The sequence below is a fragment of the Diuraphis noxia genome, unplaced genomic scaffold (assembly GCF_037042655.1).
Source record: "Diuraphis noxia isolate RWA-SAM2 unplaced genomic scaffold, SU_Dnox_SAM2 contig0004, whole genome shotgun sequence".
Taxonomy (NCBI): Eukaryota; Metazoa; Arthropoda; class Insecta; order Hemiptera; family Aphididae; genus Diuraphis; species Diuraphis noxia.
Genome location: NW_028301714.1, coordinates 39312778 through 39320640, shown reverse-complemented (window position 1 = coordinate 39320640; position 7863 = coordinate 39312778). Strand labels below are relative to the sequence as shown.

General features: G+C 26.2%; 1 long non-coding RNA gene across 1 annotated transcript; it reads left to right on the top strand.

The window, feature by feature from the left end:
- Positions 1 to 2312: 2312 nt before the first annotated feature.
- LOC149056032 (uncharacterized) lies at positions 2313 to 3347 on the top strand. The gene is made up of 2 exons (XR_016191666.1): positions 2313 to 2593; positions 2710 to 3347. It is a non-coding gene; the product is annotated as an uncharacterized LOC149056032 (long non-coding RNA).
- The last annotated feature ends 4516 nt before the right edge of the window (positions 3348 to 7863 follow it).

The window sequence follows — 7863 nt, the reverse complement described above, 5'->3', positions numbered from 1 at the left end:
CTTACTAGCTAAGCCCTTCTTAGCATCCATATATTTCCACTGTTATCATAACAAATGGTTTTACTACGTTTTACCTATAATGGTAACAAATAATAATTTTTTTTTTATTATTTGTATGTTTTTAAAACTCACCTATATAATATGACACAAATGTAATAAATTATAACTATCATAATTTACAACACAAAAAGTTATTTTATCTGAATATTATAGATAGATACCTGGGTACATACTAGTAATTTTACTATGATAATAAATTGCGTTAAGATATATACGACACAGTAAGTATGTAAAGAATAGTGTATTAAACTAATGGATATTTAAATGTGTTTTCAGCTTATTATGTGGTATTAAGACGTTTATTTTAAAAATGTAATAAGCGGAGACTTAACATTTTAAAACTTAAAGCTATTTTCTGTTGTTTATATACTGTGTTAATGTGAAAGTAGGTAATATTGATTTTTAAGTTCACATTATCAAAAAACAAATTAAATTGATAATATTATACAAGTAAATCAATATGAGATCAAAAATTATTGTTAGAATTTATCAAAAATATATTTATTGATAATTTTGAATTCACGTTTATAAGGTTTATGTAAAAACTAACTAAGTTCATTTATTTATTTTAAGATCAGTTATTATTCATTCATTTTTTTATTTTTTTTATGATAAACCTCGGAATCAAGGCCATTGGGATAGTACATTTTTTTTTTTATATTTTTAACAATTTTATAACTTTTTTATTTAATTTATTAAATTTTAATTGTTTAAACATAATTTTTTTTTTTTAAATATATACTATTCAATAAATAAATTACTCTATTATGCCTACATAATAGAGTAATAAATAATGTAATGTTATAACTTAAGTGCTAAGGATAAATAGTAATATGTAATAAATACATTTTAATATAATAATAATAATATTCAGTTATGATTATTCGACCAAAAAATCAAAATGTCACTCAAAGCTAAAGGACGTTATATTATTTTCACGATTGATGCGTTTAAATATATGTTATATACCAATGATTAACCTGTTTATAGTCTTTTTATATTAATTTCAAGATGTAGGGGTTAAATAAAATATCTTATAAATATTAACAAATGTTAAAAACCAGCATATTTTGAAAAATAATATTGTTATGGTCTTCTCTTACCACATATTATAGTTGATATATGACTTGTAGTCCATCTTGCAAAACCAAGATGTATTATTGTGTTTTTAGCCAATTTGACCTCATCCGTCACCATCACATTTCATTCTAATTCTTGTTATCCCTTTATTTGTTGGTTTATTCGTTTCATATAGGCTTTCGAGTTATGCGCATTTTATGTTTTTTTACTTACTATTAAGATTTAGACTTTGGTTAACACGCCGTATTGAAAAAAAATGATGATAATAATGTAAGAATATGTTTCTTAACTATATTATGTTAAGTTGTAGATTCTAGACTATAATGGTCTGAAATTTTATAAAATATATTTTATTAGGTAACAATATTCAGAAAATTATCTTTAAAAACATTTAATTCGGTTATTAAAAACAAAAACGATGCAATGTTCAGTGAATATGAGTAGTCGCATTATTAGCCAGTGTAAATAATTATAGTTTACAGACTACAATATAATATTTTTTCCTTCTCAATATTTTAAGTTAGGTATTGCACGTATAATGTATATGCAATATACATGTACTAGTAAATGTCATGATTAATGCCTATCTATGAATAAAATATTCCCATATTTGCATTAAATCAAACATAAATCTCGACTTCTGCAATGGCTACAAATTTAACATCCGGTGATCGTATACAGTTTGGACGAACATAAATCGGATTAATCGCGATCATAGTATTTATTCGGCAGATGCCAACCCTGGACATATTTAGGAATCCTATACTATTGGCAAATATATGGAATATGATGCAAATACAATGAAAATGCAATAAATCATTATATGGTATGGGAGCTAACCCACATTAGCTTGGTGAGAGGAGTGGTAGAGGGAGAGTAGAGTTTCGCTGGGATATAATAAAACAAATCTCGAGTGACATTTTACAAGGCATTTTTTTGTTTGGTTCTTTTTTTCGCGTCTATGAAGGCGATAAAAATATGGAGGAAAAGTATAAGGCGAAATAATGAAAATATCTTATCCCAATACAGGTATGTGTAGTGGTATATGGTGATAGCGAAGCCCCTTACCGGCATCGAGGTGCGTCACTATTGGTGGGGCGGTCTCGATAATACGTCCCACACTCGACACAGTTTAAATTGTCAATCGCAGCTGCTGGCACTCTACGCGTATACATCAGGCCGGAATGAAATTTTACCTCAGCCTCACACGCACACACACATACGTCATTTTCGATATATTTTCCAACCATCGTTTCAGATGAAGAGAAAATATATATTTTATATTATGTATATATTTATATACATAGCATATAATATATGTATATATACATATAGATGTATCTGTGCGTGAATGCGTGCGTACGTGCGTTATTCCCGTGTTGCGTGCGTGCACCAGTGTCTGTGCGAGAAACACAATGAATTCAATTCCGGACTATTCAGCGACTCAAAATGGGTATAAAGTTTATTTTTTTTCTCAATAAAGTAATTTAAGTCCTATATGTATTTTTCTCATATTATTATTATTATGATTATTATTACTTTTCAATGACATATTACTTGAACCTTTAGGTGCGTTCCCGCTGCCAGTGACGGTCATAAACATAATTGAAAGGAAACGCAATGTATGAAACATATGGAGTCTAAAGAAAATGCCATAATCGACCGCATATACTGCTAGCGAAGAAAAAGATTCTTTATTTTCTTTCATCAGGAAATTGTAAAAAGAAAGCCACGCAAGGAAACCCGCATCGAGTCTTTTATCTGGATACATAATCCTATACTGAATATAATTGACTGCAGTCGACGTTGAAAGCACGTTTTCAAATCATTTCAGAATGAATATAAGGGTCGAATACACGCAAATTCATCCAATTCGTATAAATATACCAGGTACTATAGCTGGATATTCAATATATTTTTAAAAGGATTAAAAATTTATTAATTATTATCATTATTGTGAACATTGTACAGTATTTTTTTTCGATTTTAAAACTTGATTAAAATAATTATATTCTTGACTATATTTATACAAAATAAATTTAATTAATTAATTATGAATATTCGTTGCACATTGTACGAGTATAGCTTACATAGGTATTATTTTCTGATTTGAATAAATTTACGTATCAACACTAACTCACATGAGCGATTGTGTACTATATTCTGAATACCGAGAATAAAAATGTAGAATAACTTGTTTTAGTAAAGTTTGATAGTATATTTATATATCCTTACTCTTTAAATATATTTTAAAACCAAACATCTAACATAAAAGTTTTACAAAGCATACTCAAATAATAAGAAATAGAATTTTAAAATTTGCAGTGTTAAAGTCCTATTTATTTAATGAAAATTTTTAAAAATTATAAACTAAAATAAAATAATATAAAACACAATACATTTTTAACGTCATATAATTCTAGAAAAAAGAAACACAAATTTATATTTTAATTTGTTAGTATACATGTTGGTAGCATTATGATAAATTGACAATATTATATTAAATATTTTGATAAAAATTATAATTACCTATTTGAAGAAATATTCAATTGTATTTATACTTTCTTGATAAATGAAGTAAACTGTCATAAATTAATTAATTAATGATTTAATTTATAATGGGTTGTGTATCTTCTACTATTTTCTTGCATTTTTTAAACGCGTCATTAAGCAAAAATTACTAAAGAAAAAACCAAGGATCTCGCTAATAGTTATATTCTGTAATTTTATACTTTTAAGCTTTTATTTTTTTTTTTTGATTTATGAATGATTAAATTTTAGTTTTTGAGAAAAAGCTTGTAAATATAATACAAGTTTCATTCATAAGTTACATATTATTATAACTATTATTACCACAAAAAAAAAAAAAAAAAAAAAAAAAAAAAAAAATACTTAAACTTGTTTTTTCAGAAGCATTTAATAACTATAGATAAGCTATAGGAACATATGGGAGAACTGTTAAAACCATTACTTTATGGATAAAAAGCAATTTACATCAAACGTTTAGCATAATTAATAATATTTATTGTTGCATTCGCGTGATCTACAAACTTAAAGGTTAATAATAACCATCTAAGGCCATAAGATGCGATAGATTTTTATTGAGAAAGTTGGACAAAAATTAGATAGTCAATGTAACTGCTAGTAAGTCTATATGTAGTAACTAGATATTTAAAGGTATAAGACTCTTTAAAATTTTTTTTTTTTTTGAGGTGTAGAAATAATAAAATAATTAATGCATAATAGTATACTCGATTAGGTACCTAAAATTTAATAGTTTTCTGTGAAATGACTAAGCATCGTATAAAATACTAAAATTCACACTTTAATTGTAACACATACAATACATGATAATAATTTATATATGCGTGAAAGGATTGTATATGGACCTTTTGATACAAAGTGTCATGTAGTATAATACTATAGAGATAGATATCAAAGGTATTAAATTTAGAATATCCATCAATCTATGGTTGTCAGCGTTGAATGAATATGAAAATGTTGTTCACGTTACAAGTGTTACTCTACATAATAATTATATAATTTTTCAGTAAAACACTATTTATAAAATTTATTTATTAAAATTAATTAATTAATTAATATAAACAAAAATTAGTACATCTTTTGTCTATAAAAGTGATTAAAATAGTTTAAAAAAAAGTTCCAAGACTGTTTTTCCCATTAAAAAATACTAAAGAAGCAAGTTACGTATGCATATCATAGAAAAAACACCATTAAGATTTTTATTATTCGTCTTTTCGAAAATACTCGAATCATATATATTATTTTATAATGAAAAATAAATAATTTGTTTATAGGTACCCATATTCAATATGTTAATTTTTATTCATATTCTCAACATTTCAAACAAATTTGAGGATAAAATTAATTTTTTTATAATATCATAATCTTAAAGGTATTTCTTTTGTGAACAGTACATTAGTGTGGTAAACAACTAATTTGTTTTCTTGGTATTGAAATAAACAAATTATAATGTAGTTTAGTATATCGTAATACAAGATTATCAACAGTTATACAGTTTTGCAAACATGAACCTTAATTTCAGTTTTCATGTATGACATGTGTTGTGGATAGAGATGCAATAATAATCAATAAAAACAAAAAAAAAATAGACTTATGATGATATTCAATCGACGAGATCGAGTACGTCGGATATAGTTTATACTAAAATGGGTTATTGCTGCAGTAGTATATGTATAATAGTGGCAATTCGGTAGCTTAATAGGTATGAATCATCGAGTACCACTTGAAAAAAATGTTACGATTATCAGGATATTGTCACGTGACTGGTAACGCAAAAAAGAGCAGATGGCGGAAGCCATGTGTAAAAATACTATTGTGTTTATTTAGCACCCTAAAAAATTAAATTGTAATTTGATTAGCATTTAGTAAACCATTTTTAAAATCTGCCTTGTGGTTTACGAGGGTATACGTGTACGTGTGTATGCGTTTGCATAAAATCTTAAAGTTCTAACGATAGAATATTTAAATGGGAATATGGGCTTTTGAACATATACAATGTATAAATCCATAACTATAATAATCATGTGCAGTTTATGCCATATTGAAAGCTGTCCGATATTTCGCTAATTACTTAAAGTACATTCGGTTGAAAAAAAAGAAATCATCCGTATGTCTATATATTATTATATGTATTTACGTGAATTCCTATAGTAAACTTCAATTATCATAGTGCCAACATGCCAACAATCGATGATCTATATATATAAATGGATTTCTGTCTATTTGTTTGTCCTTTATGCATTCCCGAATAGCTGGACCTATCGCCACGAAATTTGGTACAGAGATATATTAGACCAATGTGCAAAAGATAGACTAAGTTAAAAAATGATACGCCCAAATATAATTCAATTGAATATTTGAATTGTCAAACTTTTTTTGATAAAACAAATAAAATTACTTAAATGATAAACTAAATTGAATATCGTTGTAAGATTATTACTTAGTATATTTTAACCATTATCTATCTATATGTATACATACAAATATTCTGCTTGCATTATCACAGGAAACGAATTTAACACACAGTTTGAGACATATAAGAGGTAAGATTTTTAACGGGCTACGAAGTGCACTGGTTCAGCTAGTATAATATGTATATATATATATATATGTAAGTCAAAAGTCATTGCGGTTCGGCAAAAATCATAGTATTATGAAAAACACATTGCTAAAATTTTAACGAAACATAACAGTCACGAATTATGTATAAACCACACACAGACAAATTTATTCAGGTAGGATTGTAACGGAAAGGTTAATTAATACCATTTACTTTTTTTTTTAATGAATTACTTACTGTAATTTCACTGTTGTGTACCAACTAGGAAAATAAATTACTGTATTAAAATAAAAACTAGGTATTTCATAAAAATGTTTTTAATAGTGATTTTTACTTTTAACAAACTATAATTTTAATGCATATTATTATGATTTAATTTTAATTTTTAAATGTCCAACTAAACAATTACGTAGGTATGCCTACATTTTTTTGCAAATATTTTATTCATACAAATTCAGAAAAAGTAAAATAATTAATTAAGGGCATTAAAGTAATACTGTAATGAATTAAGAAATTAAGAGATCAAACATTGCTGCTTGGCAATTAGTATTTTTAAGCCTTTAAGTTCCCTTTCTCCAATAACGATAAGTTGGGTCTCTAAAGCCTTCAGGCATGTTTGATATAAAGTTTCTATACCGTAACATATGTTTTACAAATAGTTATGAAACATCATTGATCATTTCATTCTGGAATAAAATATTATTATTAAAAGTTATTTACTACGATATCAAGAATAATATTTGAAAATCAACGTACTTCCACTGTCAGAAGAAAAACCATTGAGACTACGTCCACACGTATAAGCGAACATAAATTAATTAAATGTTGCTTATTAAAATTTAGTGTAATACTACTTCAAACTTTTTAAACCTTTTCAATAATTAATATCCTGCTGTCGAGAATATACTCGAAGTATTTAGATTTAAAATCATACCTAGTAACGAAAGTTAAAAAAAAATATATGTCTTTTTTACGTTGCATCTCTTAAATATTTGTCTGCAAAGTTAAAGCATACCTAAGTTGAAAACCTCTTTACTTTTCGTTCGATTTAAAATATTTGGAATTTTTAAACTTATTATTCGTCATAAAACACACGCTCTAATGCAGGAGCTAACCGCATATAAGGGTTTCGTATGGATTTTCTCGGAATACCGTAATAAACACGTGCCAAGTATTTTTTTTTTTTGATATATGGAAATTCAGCATGTTAAACCGATCAAATGCACTTCGTTCCCTCTTCTAAATTAACCGAGTATTGGCGTCAAATGTAAATCCAATGTGTCAATTACATTTGTGTGACTTTCTCTAGATTTCAGCTCTTCGGCAATGTGATTATATATGTATATAAAATGTTACGCAATCAATTTTAAATGATGCAAGGCAAATAATATTATATTCAAATACAATGAATAAAAATTCCATTTTTCTTTTTTTTAGTGACGTAATTTTGTTAGTTAGTTCATAAGTACCACACACATACCCTCATCAACTACGTTTAAATAGATATGTAAATGTATGTGTGTATTACAGATTGACTTTAAAATTAATGCATATGAATTTAATTATACACATTATGACAAATTTATTTCTCAGAAATATGATAAAATTAAAACTAAAAT